General features: G+C 40.6%; 1 protein-coding gene across 2 annotated transcripts in view; it reads right to left on the bottom strand.

Annotated features, from left to right (window-relative positions):
• The window catches only part of dlgap3 (discs, large (Drosophila) homolog-associated protein 3), a 143,014-nt gene that overhangs the window by 68,902 nt on the left and 57,321 nt on the right, over positions 1 to 16,791 (bottom strand). For both annotated transcript variants that reach the window (XM_027175943.2, XM_047808100.1), the window contains exon 2: positions 13,208 to 13,301. The gene's annotated coding sequence lies outside the window, so the exon portion shown is untranslated. The remainder of the gene's footprint in view (positions 1 to 13,207; positions 13,302 to 16,791) is intronic.

Below are 16,791 nucleotides of genomic sequence, written 5' to 3'. Positions count from 1 at the left end.
ATCTTTGTGTTCATTACTCCCTTCACCATTGTCTTTGTTGGTACATAAATAACATGTGCACAAATATTGTCTCTGACTGTACGTGGCAAAATCTCACATCCATCACTGCTTCTGATTCATACTTCTCATGTAGCTAGTTTACAAGAGCCTCGATTTGCCTACTCATGATCCTGTGCTTTCTCACTGTGTATTTCAAACAATTCTGCCTACTTCACCCGCGATGCATCAACTGGCGCTCTAATAAAGCTTGTCTGCATTGTACAGACTTCTTTGACTTCCATTTGTCACATTAGAGAAGTTTAATTATGTAAAGCCTGCCATCATGCTCATTCAAACTCCTACAGCTGTCCCCTTCTAGCGCTCTACCTGAAAATCTGTCATGCTCCACTGAAAGCTGCCCAGCCCGCTCCTCTCTGATTTGTGTATTTGCATATGTTTGTGTGGCTAATTACAGCGTGGCTAATCTTGGCTTTGGAAAGAACTGATTAAATTTTGGAGTTATTTACTCGCAGCAGTCTCTTTGAATCAGCTACTTCACTTTAAGGCTGTTGATAGAAATATCGGAAGAAAAGCAAGCATACAACTCCATATGATAAATTTCACAATAAAAATACAGAAGTATTTAGTTAAACTTTTAACCTGTTAAACTGTTGTGTAAATTTTCTCACTTACAGTTCAAAGGTCTGAAAACCTACTGTAACTAATACAATCTAACTGTTACAACAGTTAGCTTTTAATGCTTAACCATTGTTGATTATTCACGACTACAATCAAGACAAGACAAAGTGGTTATATTTTGTTTTGCAGAAATGCTTCACGTTCCCACTTTTTGTCTAGTGACTCCAAAATATACATGTTTGTGTAAAATCCTAATGCCTAATGGCTTAATTTTGTCCAAGTGCACACCTCTATTCTGAACAGATGACTCACTTCAAAGATGTGTTTGAAATAAATAATAGAATAATAATGAGAATAAATGCAGACTTGTCTGCTTGTTCATTTGCAGTTCATTATTGTCATTTCACTGATCAGACTGGAAACAAATCAAACAAGTAACAGAAAAAAAAAAATCCTTTCTGACCTCTTTAGCTTCCACTGTAGCTAGTTTCTGGCCTATGAGCTGGTTAGAAGTAATTCGTTTAAAGTAAATGTATTTGATTAGATAAGCTGAAACAGAGGATCTGCTACAGAAACCACACCGGTTCATTTTTAGAAAACTGGAGTCACTAAATTACGGCAAGTGTTTTTTCATATATTGATCGGTTCTACCACAGTATTTTTCACCTGCTCATTTCAGTCCAGTGAAATACTTTGGTCTGCCAGTTGAGCTGTCTTGAAATATATTGGTACTTAAAAAATTAAAAACAGTCCAGCCATTCATCAGGGAGCTGTCAGGAAGTAATGGGGTTATTGCAATGCTGCTGAAGAAGTGAATGTTGAAACAGATCCATTACTTGAGTATCTTTCTTAGTACTTCTAACTTTATTCCTGTGCAAAAGACAGTAGTCTGTTAAAGGAAATATGACGACCTGAGCAATATAAAAACCAGAGCAAAAGATCCTAAATGACTTCTAACAAAGAAACTTGGAAGCACAGAACAGCAACAGAGCTTCATACTGTACAGTACCTGACTTCAGCATGCTGTGTTTACTGACTATAGAAGAGGAAGTCTCATGGGGTTGCTCAACATATCCATATCACTTCACTGAAATATAGTTTAAAGTTTAACAAATGACTTTGCTTAAAAAACTGTTCTTTGAATTCATAATTCTTGCAAAAGTTTCTTTTTTTTAAATGGTATTGACAGATTCATCCTCTCTTAAAAAAATCTTCGCATTATTGAATGTACTAGAACTTGTTATTGGGTGTCAGCAAGCTGTGTGCATGTGAGTGTGTGTGTCTGTGTGTGTGTGCACTGGCAGATTCAAAGCCTCATCAACTAGGCTATAAGCAAGAACCCTCAGGATGGATTACCCTCTTCAGGGCAATGTCGTCTCATCCTGTCAACCATAAGACCTGAGGATGAAGCAAAACAGCGAGGCGACTCACTGCAAAGGGCAAAATTAAATATTCATTCAATACATTCATTCTATATTTCCAAAAAGCAGGTTTAGAATTAAAATGAGTTGAGAACAGTCTGCCAAAAAATGTCTAGCTAACTACAATTATGTGGTCAGAAATGTTATGATTTACAGTCTATAAAGCTACAAGATGGAACAATGAGGCAGCTCACAAACAAAGACATTTATGCTTCAATGTCTTCCTTAAAATATCACACAGCTCCATGATACGCACATCTCGATATCGTCATAGTGCATACCCTTACCATTAAAAGAAAATAAATAAATAAAACAAAACAAACAAAAAATAAACAGTGTTATTTCCAGCTGTGTAGCTGTGCTTATGTGGACAAACTGAGCAAAACAACAGAAGGACCATTTTTGGTAATTCACATTACAGTGGACCCTCTCCCTTAATCTTTTGAGAAATTTTAGGCTTTTAATTGTATGTTACTAGGATTTTTTTGCTCAAATAATACAGATAAAACAGATAAAACACAGATACTGTATACTGCTGCATTAGCCACGCATTAGCAATGTTGCTTGATCATTCAGTCACATTAGACAGTTAACTGGGTGATGATAGCTAAAGCACAATCTCTTGTTAAAGTGAAGCATCACCTAAGGGTGTTTTAGACAGACTGCAGATAATAAAATCCTTAGCATCACAAGTACTTATTGTTTTTCCTTTGAAATTATCCTGCAAGGGCATGTTTCTGTTTTTTTTTTATATATACTCACGTAGCCTTGTCCATAATAGCAATAAGGAAATAGGAGAAATGATTTTGAACGCTTCCTGGTTCAGAGAAATACATCAATCTGGAGTCAAGGTGTGAGATATTTTTTCATATTAGTTCAGTGTTAATTAGTGCCTAGGAAAGAAATGACCTCTTTGCTGGACTTGGAAGGAAGGAAATGCCATGACCTATCTCCATGCAACTCTCGTTAATTAATCCCTGTTAGCTCTTCTCTGGATACAGGTGTTTATAAAAGAACCTAGCTAACACCAACCGAGCCATGACATCATCAATTTGAGATCCATGAGAATCTTACAATGTACTGCTGAGAGGAATTACTGCAAATATACCCAGTGGCCATTTTAAACTGTACATGTACAAATTCATGCAATTATGCAATCAACCAATTGTTCACATCATGTGCCTTAATGTTCGCATCATATATTAGAATGTGGAGCAATTGTTTTTGAAGAAATGTTTATTTAATCTTTTAACTCAATGTTAAGTGCAATGTGCATTCTGAGATGCATTGTTTTGTCTCGTTACAGATGTAAAAGTTGGCTATATTAGTACAGTAACTCAGACATGGTGTTTTGAGTACAGCCCTTCTTATCTTGCAGGATTGATGCTCGCTGGATGCTTTTTAAGTTTTCATACCATTTTGTGTAAACTCATCTTGTGAAGGTTGTGGATGAACATCCTGACAGTTTCTCAAACACACAAACAAGCTCATCTAGCACCGAACGCCATTACGTACTTAATGTCACATATTTCCCAAGTTTAACCTTTGGTGTGAACATTAACATTTAACCTGCTATGTTCATGACCTGCAGGATTTCATGCATTGTTGTGGTGCCACAGGATAGATATTAGGATCCTAATAAAATGGCCAGTAAATGTATATGCGCTGTTCTTAGAATAACAAAAAATATAACACATATAATAACATATCAGTAAAATGTGTCTCCAGATCACTGCAAAGAGGTCACATGACAAACTCACAGTTTTTTTTTTTTCCAACAGGTACACGTTTTTTCACTCACACTTCATGTACCTTTGCTATGTGCTTACATTCCACTCACACCTCTTCTGCTCATACACGCTGACAGGAACATGAACGCAGGGGAGAATTTCGTTTGCATCAATCATATTAAAAGCATTAAATTTAACAAAGTAAATAAAAGTGTAGGACAATATGAATAGCCATGTTTTAGATCTGTTTTTATAAAACCACCTATACATCTCCCATTCGTAATATTCTCTAGGATACTTTAGGCAGTACTTGGGAAAAATAATCCTCAGGATTATGTAAGCCTGTCTTGGCTGAGTGGAGTAGTCTGGATTTGATGAAATGCCTCAAGAGATAGAAAGATATGCCATAAGTAGGCCATTAAGAGCTATAAATGCCAAAAGTAAGACCTTGTAGTAAATGTAACAGGAAGCCAATATAAATCAAATAAGACATGTTCAATTTACATTAAAAAGCAATACTCACTGACTTCCTGGAATGATACGAATCTTATTTAGAAACACAGCAGGACACGTTGCCAGATATGAATGCAGACCCTGGTTTTCCCACATCATGTAGGATTAGTATACGACGTATTATCATAATTAACCATATACAGTGTCTTTAACTGTATTTAGCATGTATTATTTTGTATAATTGTGTCTAATTGGTAACATAAAAATACTGAAATTACAATAACAGTACATACAATATGAATAATCCTGCATTAATACCTGAAGTAATGCTCACTTAAATATAACGATGAGTTAAAAAAAAAAAAAAAAGTAAAAAAAAAAAATAGTAAAGAATAAACATACATCTGACGAATTCCTTCAACTGAAGGACGTTAGTACATTTTTGTTAGCAGGTCAAGTTAAACTAAATTAAAGAAGTTCTACAAGAAAGAATATGAATTAAATATACATGAATTACTCTGATAGTCCTTATCAAACGTAGAAAGATGCACTTATAATAAAGACCAATAATTTAATCTTAACCTGATTTGCATCATTATACATTTCTTCAAATCTCACTGTAGTATTATTACATGCTCTGGGTGGCTCGGGCACTGGAGTGTTGATCCTTAACCACAAGTGGGAACAATTTAAAATTATGCATATTTGATTAATGTTCTTTCATTTAGAGCATATGTATAGAGCTACATTTAATACATGCATTAAAAAAACATACACTAAAAAAAAATCATACTTACTGTACGATGGTCATTATTCACTAAAGAATTCATCAGATACATGTCAAGAGTTAATGTTAGATCTTCTTTAGTTCTTTAACTCATCATTAGCTCAGATTTATGTCAGTAATAATTCAGGTTTTAGTGCAGGATTATTCACTGACTGTTACGATGTTGTGTAACCTTGTTCATGTTAGGTAACATACTAAAAAAAATATTTGATTAGCTTATTAAACATAGCACATGGTAGTAAGAGATCAACAACATTTGCTCTAACAAAAAATCCCTTGTTAGTATCCCAGATTTACTGTGGATCACAATTACAACTATTTAATTACTACAGAATGTTGTTAATATTGTGTTATTATTACTTTGATAAATGAGCTAATCATTGAGAGGCTGGTCAACTGACATTTGTGTGTCGTCACTTCATCACATCGCTATGCTCCAACAGCTACAGTAGTGGTAAATCACTTTGATGAAAAGCAACTAATAAATAAATAAACGTAACATTAATGAGTAGAAATGCAGCGGTTTTATGATGAAATGCAGCAGAATTATATGAAATATACAATAATATGAAATGCATTTGTTTTTTTATATGTGTGTGCACCAGGCTATGATAATGTACATTCTAACCCCTGAGGTAAGTAATAAAGTGTAGAGAGAGTGGATTAGAGTGATTAATTGAGCTACATGATAACCAGGATGTAGTCTAACTTGCTGTTCCGCCACTGTTCATTCATTTTTGTTCTCATTAGTTCCTTCTCAGCTGCTCGTATTTCCTGTCAGGCCTAATTAAAAGTGCAAAGAACAGTTTTTATCCAATCACAGCCTCACACCGTAATGGCTGTCATCTCCTCCGCCACTGCCTGACCCCCTTACCCCACCCCCACCCCCTTCTTCTCTATAAAATCCAAATTTTGTTAATTACTTTTCATTGAAGAGGTTTATTATGGGCCGTTTATAAAATACTAGGGCCCGTGTATTTGGAATATATGCAATAATGGGGAAATGTGATGTTTAATTTAAGCAACAAATAAGCAAATGAACAAAGAAACCCGAGCATGTCTTGAATGTTTTATTCCTCTTATACCACAGCATATATATATATATATATATATATAAAATCAACTGTTTGGTATCGTTGTAATTGTCAAAATTCTGCCAAAGGTGAGTTAATAATGGCGGATATTATGCGAATCCTGACTCATTTACAACGATACCAAACTGTCACGAAGTGACACGGTGAGACAAAGGCGAGTGAGGATCCAAATGCAGTTTAAAGTTTTTACTAAACAAAACACGAACAAACAGGCAGGCAACGCGGAACAAACAGGAAACGGGAACATGGACATGCACACACCAACACCAAAAACGACCAACAACATTGAAGTGAACAGACAGAGTATATATGGAGAACGAGAACCAATCACAAAACAGAGACAGACAAGGACTAAGACAAAACACCTGGGGAAGAGAATGAATGTAATTAGTGTCCATCGTAACAGATAGGTGGGCGGGGTCAACAATTAACACCAGGGAGAGACGGCAGACAGAAACAAGGGGAAAACACAGACAGACACATTACAGAGCCCCCCCCCTACGAGCGGCTTCCAGACGCTCCCAAGTCCATAAAACCCAGTTCAGGCGGGTGGAGCGAAGGTGCAACCAGGGTGGGAGGGCGGGTCGGGTTCGTGTAGTGGTGGCGCCCGCTGAGCAGGAGGCCAGGGCGGCGCCGGCAGAGCAGGAGGCCAGGGCGGCGCCGGCAGAGCAGGAGGCCAGGGCGACGCCGGGAGAACAGGAGGCCAGGGCCGGGAGAACAGGAGGCCAGGGCGGCGCCGGCAGAGCCGGAGGCCAGGGCGGCGCCGGGAGAACAGGAGGCCAGGGCGGCGCCGGAGGCAGAGCCAGAGACCAGAGCAGGACCGGAGACCAGGGCGGTGCTGGAGGCGGAGCCAGAGACCAGAGCAGGACCGGAGACCAGGGCGGTGCTGGAGGCGGAGCCAGAGACCAGAGCAGGACTGGAGACCAGGGCGGTGCTGGAGGCGGAGCCAGAGACCAGAGCAGGACCGGAGACCAGGGTGGTGCTGGAGGCGGAGCCGGAGGCCAGAGCAGGACCAGAGCCCAGGGTGGTGCTGGAGGCGGAGCCAGAGACCAGAGCAGGACCGGCGACCAGGGCGGTGCTGGAGGCGGAGCCAGAGACCAGAGCAAGACCGGAGACCAGGGTGGTGCTGGAGGCGGAGCCAGAGACCAGAGCAGGACCGGCGACCAGGGCGGTGCTGGAGGCGGAGCCAGAGACCAGAGCAAGACCGGAGACCAGGGTGGTGCTGGAGGCTGAGCCAGAGACCAGAATGGAGTTGGCAGCCAGGGTGGTGCTTTGGGCCTATGAACAGGGACAGGAGGAAGAAGGGCTGGCAAGTCCAGCGAAGCAAAACACAGGAAAACAGAAACATGCATAGGTTCAGGCCAGGCAGAGAGTTCAGGTAGTTTGGGTGTCATGACGTCGACCGCGTCCTCTGACTCAGTCATTTCGGTCGACCCGGCCGATTCGGCTGGTTCCGTCAGCTCGGCCGGTTGCGTCGACCCGGTCGGTTCGGCAGGTTCCGTCGACCTGGTCGGTTCGGCAGGTTCCGCCGACTCTGCAGGTTCCGTCGACCCGGTCGGTTCGGCAGGTTCTGTCGACCCTGCAGGTTCCGTCGACCCGGTCGGTTCGGCAGGTTCCGTCGACCCGGTCGGTTCCGTCGACCCGGTCGGCTCGGCAGGTTCGGCAGGTTCCATCGACCCGGTCGGTTCCGTCGACCCAGTCGGTTCGGCAGGTTCCGTCGACCCGGTCGGTTCCGTCGACCCGGTCGGTACGGCAGGTTCCATCGACCCGGTCGGTTCCGTCGACCCGGACGGTTCTGCAGGTTCCTTCGACCCGGTCGGTTCCGTCGACCCGGTCGGTACGGCAGGTTCCTTCGGCCCGGTCGGTTCCGTCGACCCGGACGGTTCTGCAGGTTCCTTCGACCCGGTCGGTTCCGTCGACCCGGTCGGTTCGGCAGGTTCCATCGACCCGGTCGGTTCGGCAGGTTCCTTCGGCCCGGTCGGTTCTGTCGACCCGGACGGTTCTGCAGGTTCCTTCGACCCGGTCGGTTCCGTCGACCCGGTCGGTTCAGCAGGTTCCTTCGACCCGGTCGGTTCCTTCGACCCGGTCGGTTCCGTCGACCCGGTCGATTCGGCAGGTTCCGTCGACCCGGTCGGTTCCGTCGACCCGGTCGGTTCGGCAGGTTCCATCGACCCGGTCGGTTCCGTCGACCCGGTCGGTTCGGCAGGTTCCGTCGACCCGGTCGGTCCGGTCGGTCCGGCAGGTTCCATCGACCCGGCAGGTTCCGTCGACCCGGTCGGTTCCGGCGACCCGGCTGGTTCCGGCAACCCGGCTGGTCCAGCTGGCGGCTTAGGGATGCCGGCCGCCCGAGCCGACCTCATCGGTGTATCCGCCAGTTTGGAGACCAGCCGGTTAGCACGGACCTCAGCCGAGCTCGCCGGTACGGTAGCCATGGGAACTGGCTCAATCACGGATGTGCACGGGACTGGTCTGGGCGGAGGCACTGTGGAGCATTCGGGCGTCCGTGGCTGATTCCACTCTGTGGCCCACGGATCCCAATGCTTGCTGCCCCCCCCCCAAAAAATACTTACGGCCGGCTTCCGTCTCTACAGTACTCACGCTCAGCGTGGACCCGTCCAGGAGCAACGCCAAGTTGACGAACTCCGAGAATGTCTTTATTTCTCTGGTAGACGGCATCAAATACCGCAGGATCTCCCTTAGTCCGTGCTTAAAAATGTCTTTGAGCGCCTTCTCACCGAAGTTGACCTCGTTGCACAGGTCCAAGAATACCTCCGTGTATTCCTCAACTGGGGCGTCCTCCTGACGAAGACAAAACAGGATTTCTGCTGGATCCATGTGGGGTTGGTCGTTCTGTCACGAAGTGACACGGTGAAACAAAAGCGGGTGAGGATCCAAACGCAGTTTAAAGGTTTTTACTAAACAAAACACAAACAAACAGGCAGGCAACGCGGAACAAACAGGAAACGGGAACATGGACATGCACACACCAACACCAAAAACGACCAACAACATTGAAGTGAACAGACAGAGTATATATGGAGAACGAGAACCAATCACAAAACAGAGACAGACAAGGACTAAGACAAAACACCTGGGGAAGAGAATGAATGTAATTAGTGTCCATCGTAACAGATAGGTGGGCGGGGTCAACAATTAACACCAGGGAGAGACGGCAGACAGAAACAAGGGGAAAACACAGACAGACACATTACACAAACAGTTGATTTTATATATATATATAGTAAAAATAATAATAATAATAATAATAATAATAATCATAATAATAATAATAATAATCATAATAATAATAATAATAATAACAACAACAATAATAATAATTATTGTTATTATTATTATTATAAAATTAAGAATATTAAAAAAAGAAAATTAAAAATGACAATTAATCTGAAATATTTATGTTTGTGATTATGTTGGTTACTTATTTTCTTGAGAAATATTCCCTGTGGTTTATGCCATAAAAACAAATAGAGTGGCCAATTTTTGTACTAAAGTATGTGTGGTAGAACAAAATAAGTGATAAGCTCAACAATAATCATCTAAATTTTGAAGTTAATTTTTTTTAAATGTATTGCATTTTAAAGATGAATTTCAGTTCTCTTAACATACACATGGATGTGCAAACACACACACACACACACACACACACACACACACACACACACACACACACACACACACACACACAAACACACACAGTCATGTTAGAATTTAACTTTGACCTAAAAATCAGTCTAAGCAAAAACATGACCATGTCACAAATATCCATGTGGATAATTTCATGTACAGTATTTTCCGCACTATAAGGCGCACCGGATTATAAGGCGCAGTCTCAATTACGGCTCTATTTCTGTACTTAACCCGTATTATAAGGCGCACCGTATTATAATGCGCACCATATTATAAGGCGCATGCTAAAACTTACGGTCTACAAAAAAGGCAACAGAAGCAAAACAGTGAGTTTAGTTGAACTTTATTCTACTATTTAACAACACACACATTCTTTTTTAATCAATCTTCTCCCACAAATCCTCCAAAGTCCTCATCTACTGTGTTTTCTTAACTTGACGCAGTACATTTTCTTGCTTCCCCGAACCATAGATACATAGATGTTGAATACTTTCAGCTACTCTATTATCATTTACAACCGTGTAACTGATAGCCTGTAGTTTGTATTGTCTCGTAAGCATCTGATTTTTATTGGCGGATGGCAAACCAACTTAAGGTGCATTTACCGCCACCTACTGGACTGGAGTGTGGAGCGCATAATGGTTAGGAAGAAACAAATATTGTTTTGCAACATACCAGTAGTATACCTACCGGAGGCGTGGCAGAGATAAGCGTACGTACTGTACGTATTACGTAATGTCCTCTGATTGGTTTATCGCTGCCAGCGTACGTAGTGTATGTATTACGTCCCTGTGTTAGCGGGAAATGGTCCGACAGTCAGTCAAGCGGAGCGCTTACTAAAGTCACACAACATTTGTACAGATTTTAGAACTCAGTGCACACATAAAGCGCACCGGATTATTAGGCGCACGGCCGATTTTTGAGAAAATTTAAGGCTCTTAGGTGCGCCTTATAGTGCGGAAAATAACTTGTACCTTTAAACTGCTTCCTTAAAATAAACCCATACTAAACATCCTTTTAGCAACTTTAAGCCGACTGACTTCTCCAACTGTAGAACTCTAACTTTTTGAGTCTGTGTCAGGTTGGTTTTTCCTTACCACTGTCACCTTTGGCTCCTCATTACGAATGTAAATCTACATCAATGTACACTTAATTAATCAAGGAATTTGAGCTTGGTTGTTCAGCTCTCATTGTGCTTACAGACATCTAAAGCTGAGTTAGAAATATGATATGAAGTGGAGGGTAGAATAAAAATAAAATACAAATATTCCATATAATGTTATTGCACAAAAAACCATGTGGTCTGTCATAATGTTTGTGATGTAATGAAGTGATCGATAGATCGAATAATGTTATGAGGAAAAAAAGCTTTTTTTGTTGTCAGGGGCCAGAAAATGGGATTATAAAGAAAAGGTCAATGTCTGTAGTTAAAGGTCTTATACAATCTCCTCAGTGGCACAACAGAAAAGTGTCTTATCATCTGGAAAACATGTTCGAATTCCAACCATGTCATAGCCATCGATGGACAGATGTCCTGTTGTCCCCTGCCTCATTACTCTTGTTGTGGAGACTGACCTGGCTCACATGACACTTTTCAAAATTACAAAACTGTCCTGGGTGTCCAGACACATATCTACTACCATGCTGTATGCACGAAAGCATCCTCTGTTGAAGGACATTTTAGGCAAACAAGCAATTACTAACAATCCATCACCATGCTGATCTCCAGAGGCTCTATTAAAATCTCTCGACTTGCCTCACTTGCCTCTCAATGTCTCACAGTTTTACAAAAAACCTCCAAAGACTGCACTGTGTGCAAATGACATCCATATTTCATTATGATGTTCCTCAATGTTTGTTCACTTAGTTCTCATACAAGACATATTCCCGTTTCCACGACCACCGATCTCAGACTCCACATGGTCTCACAGAGGAATTAGATGTACTGTATCAGAGCTGCATTCCCCCCCACACACACACACACACACACACACACACACACACACACACACACACACACACACACAAATGTACAATGGTATCAGTGCTGGCTTGGTGTAGCAGTGTGAAGAGAGCAGATTGACTATGGAAGGATGTAACTTGTGAGTCTCTCAGCAGTGTGTGAAACAGCAGGAAGGCTAACCACTGCAGAGGCAGGCTATAAGGGCGCAGGGGGAGGCCAAGCAAGCTTTAAAGATTTGCATCCACAAATCGATACGACACAGATGTGAGACGGACAATCTGATAAAACAGAGCAATAATATGAAAGAGCCTGTGGATCAAGTCTATGAAGCCAACATAGAATGTCAAAAAAACAGGAGAGTAAACGTGATAATAAATACACTGAATAGTGATTAATGAGGAAATGTGGGTAATAGGTAGATGAGGTTGGCAGAATAAGTGTAAGGAAATGCATGATGAGTAAGTGACTTGTCTCAGCTGCAAGTCAAAGATGTGCTCTTGTGTGACACTCCATGCAGAAGAAACATGTTTTCTAAATAGCAACAGAGAGGTCAGGTCAATATAAATCCCTGTAGCACATTGTAGTATTATTGGTTTTGCATGCAAAGAACAAACAAGTGAAAATACTGTCTCTGTGTGTGCTGTAAGAAGCTCTATAGCTTCAAGTAAACACACACACACACACACACACACACACACACACATATATATATATATATATATATATATATATATATATATATATATATATATATATATATATTCAAGTAAACATATTCCCTGTGTTTTAATACAAACAGGTCTGACAGGCTGGAACAAAACCTTTTCTAGATCCAGCATTTTCCTCTAGTTATTATAAATAGACTTGTGTTTAAATGTATAAAAATGGAACATTTCACTCAGTAAATTCTTAAGGCTTTAGCGCTTTCTCCTCCCACACCGAACGCTTCTACTATACAGTAGGCAATACATATTAAGACGTGGCACAAATTTATAATCATGATTTCAAGCTGCTCTACACGAAAGAGTAAACAGTATAATATAAAGTCAAACTTTCACTGACCTTTATCGGATAAAGCAACGTTTTCCTGTTCTTGTCCAATTGCTATATTCATGGCTAGAAATAAATCTCATTTTTATGTGGTTGAAGTGGCACAAAATGTGGCAGCTCGGTGGGATTTTGGAATTCACTTTGATCTAGTCACAACCAGTGCCATCAGAAAGCTCTTTTCTCTCAGTCGAGGATCAAGGTCAAAGTATATTTACCCAACATCAAGTCTTATTATTCCCTCTGATATTTCAACATATTTATTGTCCGTCCGTCCGTCCGTGTCCCCCCCCCCCCCCAACCCCCGGGCTGTATATCAAACCTCCTTGGCTAAGATCAGCTAGTACTTTCCACAAATTAAAAAAAACAAAAACATTTACATCACCATGGAAACCACAACAAAAGAGTGCATCATGAAGCATCAGAGATGACATATTTTATCTCACCCAGGTAATGGTGCTCCTTTGCAGCTCATCAATTGAAAACAGATGTCCTGGGTTTACGTCACACTTTAGGGACCCTACTTTGAGAACAGGAACCCTAAAAATGCACAGAAGAAGATAAAAAATAGATTCTATTAAGTATATAGGTTCTATATATGAAATCTAACCATATATGATCGAAAATATCTGTCTGAAAATATCTTTTTTGTGCTGCTCTATGTACAAACACTTTTATAAGAAAATGAGAGGTGCTGATCAGACGGAGATCGCAGATGAGACATGATAATGCATTCATTCAAACCCAACCACTTTTTACCATCACATCACTTTTACCTGGTTACCACCTGCCCCAGAGGTGGTCAGAATCATCAGCACTGTGATCTTATGTTTTATTTGTACTTGCATTAAAAAAAGCAAATAGATCTTACAGAAAACAATCCAGCCGTAACTGGAATGTTTATTTGGAACTATATACTGTATCATATCGAAGTGTACGACATATAATTGAATTTCTATATCGACTTTCTTAAAATATGCCAGTGCAGTAAGTCTTGCAATCCTGCACCACTGACCATTTTAGATCAGGATGAATAGAGCAGCTGTACAGAATATTAAAATAAGACAGTGCTGATAGCACATGGGCTGAATTGTAATGTAGCTGACTTTATCCCTCCACAAATACCACAGAAATACCAAACATACAACACCCACACACGCACTTTTATTGTGGCATGAACTGCGCTGTCCCCAGGTTTTAATAAAGCTACCCACCTGTGTTGAATACTGACCAAAGAGAGAGAGATTTTGACAGAGATGGGGAGAGAGAGAGAGAGAGAGAGAGAGAGAAGGAGAGAAGGAGAGAGAGAGAAATAGACAGTAAGGATTTTGTCAAAAAAATTTGAATATTACAATAGAAATGATCCACTATATGTATGTTTATCTGTAGCTTATGTGACATTATAACAAATAGGGATTGAGACATTATAACATATAGAGATCGTCCAAGATTTCATTGAGTTTTAGCAACGATGCAACAAAATGTTTGTGTTTTTTAATAATAATAACAACAACAACAACAACAACAACAACAACAACAATAATAATAATAATAATAATAATAATAATAATAATAATAATAATAATAATAATAATAAGAGACTTCTGTGACTTTCTGTGATAGCTGTACACATGTTGACAGATTTGACATGTGAATCGAGGATTTTAGCTGAATGCATGTCATGATGAACTCTCTGCAGTAATTTTAGATTTAAATTGCAAGTTCCTCTGAACGTCACAGAGTCCACTTGATTTTGAATGCATTTCTACGAAACCAAAACACAAAACGACAATATCCTGGAAAGACTGGATGGATTAGCAGCATAACATACTGTTATTCTATCAACTCTTCTAAAAAAGAGAGAGAGACACGTATTTTAAAAAAGAAATTATACGGACATAGATCTTAATTTGACCCCTGCACTTAAACTTCCATTTGGAGTGAGTTTTGAGTAAATGGCTTTTCTGTTCTTTTCTCAGTGCAGGTCTGAACATTTTCTCCATGGTAACTGCGTATGTACTACAGCTGCAGTAGATAAAGATTAGGTTGAAAAACGCTGGAGTGTTTCTTTAATGTTCATCCATATGAGCTGTTCACCCTCCCCCATCTGCACTCCAGTGTCCCAGTCCTCATTAACCAGGGTTCGATCAGTATATTCAAGAGAAGGAGCCTTGTGTGAGCAACTGAACTCTTTTTCCGTGTACTGTAGCAAAATATGGGCTGGTGAGGCATAAGCACACACACACACACGCACACACACACACACACACACACACACACACACACACGTGTTTGTCTTATTATCTTTGTGAGTAACTACCACTGACATGATTATTACCTAAATATTACCCCTAACATATTTCTATCAAATTCTACACACACACACACACACACACACACACACACACACACACACACACACACACACACACTCACACACACACACACTCACACACACACACACACACACACACATAACTATATTAACACTTATGTGTGGCACCACCAGAGACACAATTCCTTGGTGTTAAAAAGATGCACACTCCAAAGTAAAATGAAAAATATGAAAATGGCCTCTTGTTTTTGGAGAAAATATCACTCATGTGATTTCATAAGTGGGTCACAGCCTGTTCTTCCCTAATGAGACAGCACGTGATCATTAATTGTCTTTTCACAAGATGTATGAAAGAAGGGCCACAGAAATGCCGCCAGCCGTCATTACAGCGTTCACGTTGGAGTGATGCTTTTTTCCCCGTCCCTTCTCTTCCGTCATCTGATTTACACTCCTTCACTCTTCTTAATGATTCTAATCCTTCTCTTTTTACGTTTTGGTGCAGACTCTCTGATTTCAGGAAGCAGCATGTGGCATGTCATCTTGTCCCTCTCCTGTCTTACTGTAAGAGGGATCTTCACAAAAGCCTGCAATTTGGATTCAGCAAACAAACAAACAAAAAAAGCTGTGTTCCAAAGTAAACCCTTATAAATCTAATTACTTGCTAAAATAACTTGCACACTTCCCTTGGTGTCAAAACCTAATTTAAGTCATGAAGACAAATGCCTCATTTCCTAAGATGGAAAAGTATATGCGAACAGAACTGTTCCTTTAACTGTAACACTACTTAAGATTTATGCAACTCCACTTAAATTTACATTTATTCGTTTGGCAGACATTTTTAACTTTTAATATTGCAACAAATTATTCAGCTGCTTTAGCGAAACTAATAAGAAAATGCATGAAGTTACAAAAATACTGAGTGTGACTCCAGGCCTGTTAAAAGCTATTGAGAGTTTAAGGGGTTAACGAATCGGTCTAAACTGCTACATGTGCCATTGTTATGCCTGATTAATAAGTGGGAATTTTTTAGTCGATCTAGTTCATATGACATCTATTGTATGTACTGTACCAATATCAGTTTCTAAGTAACCTGTGTTACTAAGCGATCCTGCCAGCACCTCCATACACTCACACATTGCTCGTATATTGAACACTATTCAGGTCATTAACCTTGAAGATTGTTTCCTTTGCAAAAGGGAAAAACTGCCACAAGCAGACATCCAAAATGTCCAGTTGATAGCAAAAGTTTAGTAAAAACTTTGTTCTCATTCTTTCTTTTTTGCTCTAGATGTCTACAAATATTCACTTCAGTATTATGTTTTCAATTTGAAGTTCATCTACCTCACAGTCACCTCACTTTTCTTTTATGTCTCATAGCATTGGCCCATCAATATCCATCTGTGTGTGTCTGTCTGTCTGTGTGTCGAACAGCTTATAGCCAAATTGGTTATTCTGTTGTCAGTCATAAATCTACTACATAAACCTTTTCCTTTTCTTTTTTCCTCATTACTTCCTCCTCTCTCTTTTGGAATGGGATGGAATCTGCTTGGTGCTGGATTCAGGAATGTTCACAAATCCTTCCTCTACATGTTTATTACACTATACTATATTCTAGTATTTTCACTAATATTTAAGGCATGTTAATTAAACCAAGATGCTGAAAAAAAGAATATGCTTTTTCCCCCCAAACGGGGT

The sequence above is a fragment of the Tachysurus fulvidraco genome, chromosome 24 (genome assembly GCF_022655615.1).
Source record: "Tachysurus fulvidraco isolate hzauxx_2018 chromosome 24, HZAU_PFXX_2.0, whole genome shotgun sequence".
Classification (NCBI taxonomy): Eukaryota; Metazoa; Chordata; class Actinopteri; order Siluriformes; family Bagridae; genus Tachysurus; species Tachysurus fulvidraco.
This window is presented reverse-complemented; position numbering and strand designations above follow the sequence as displayed.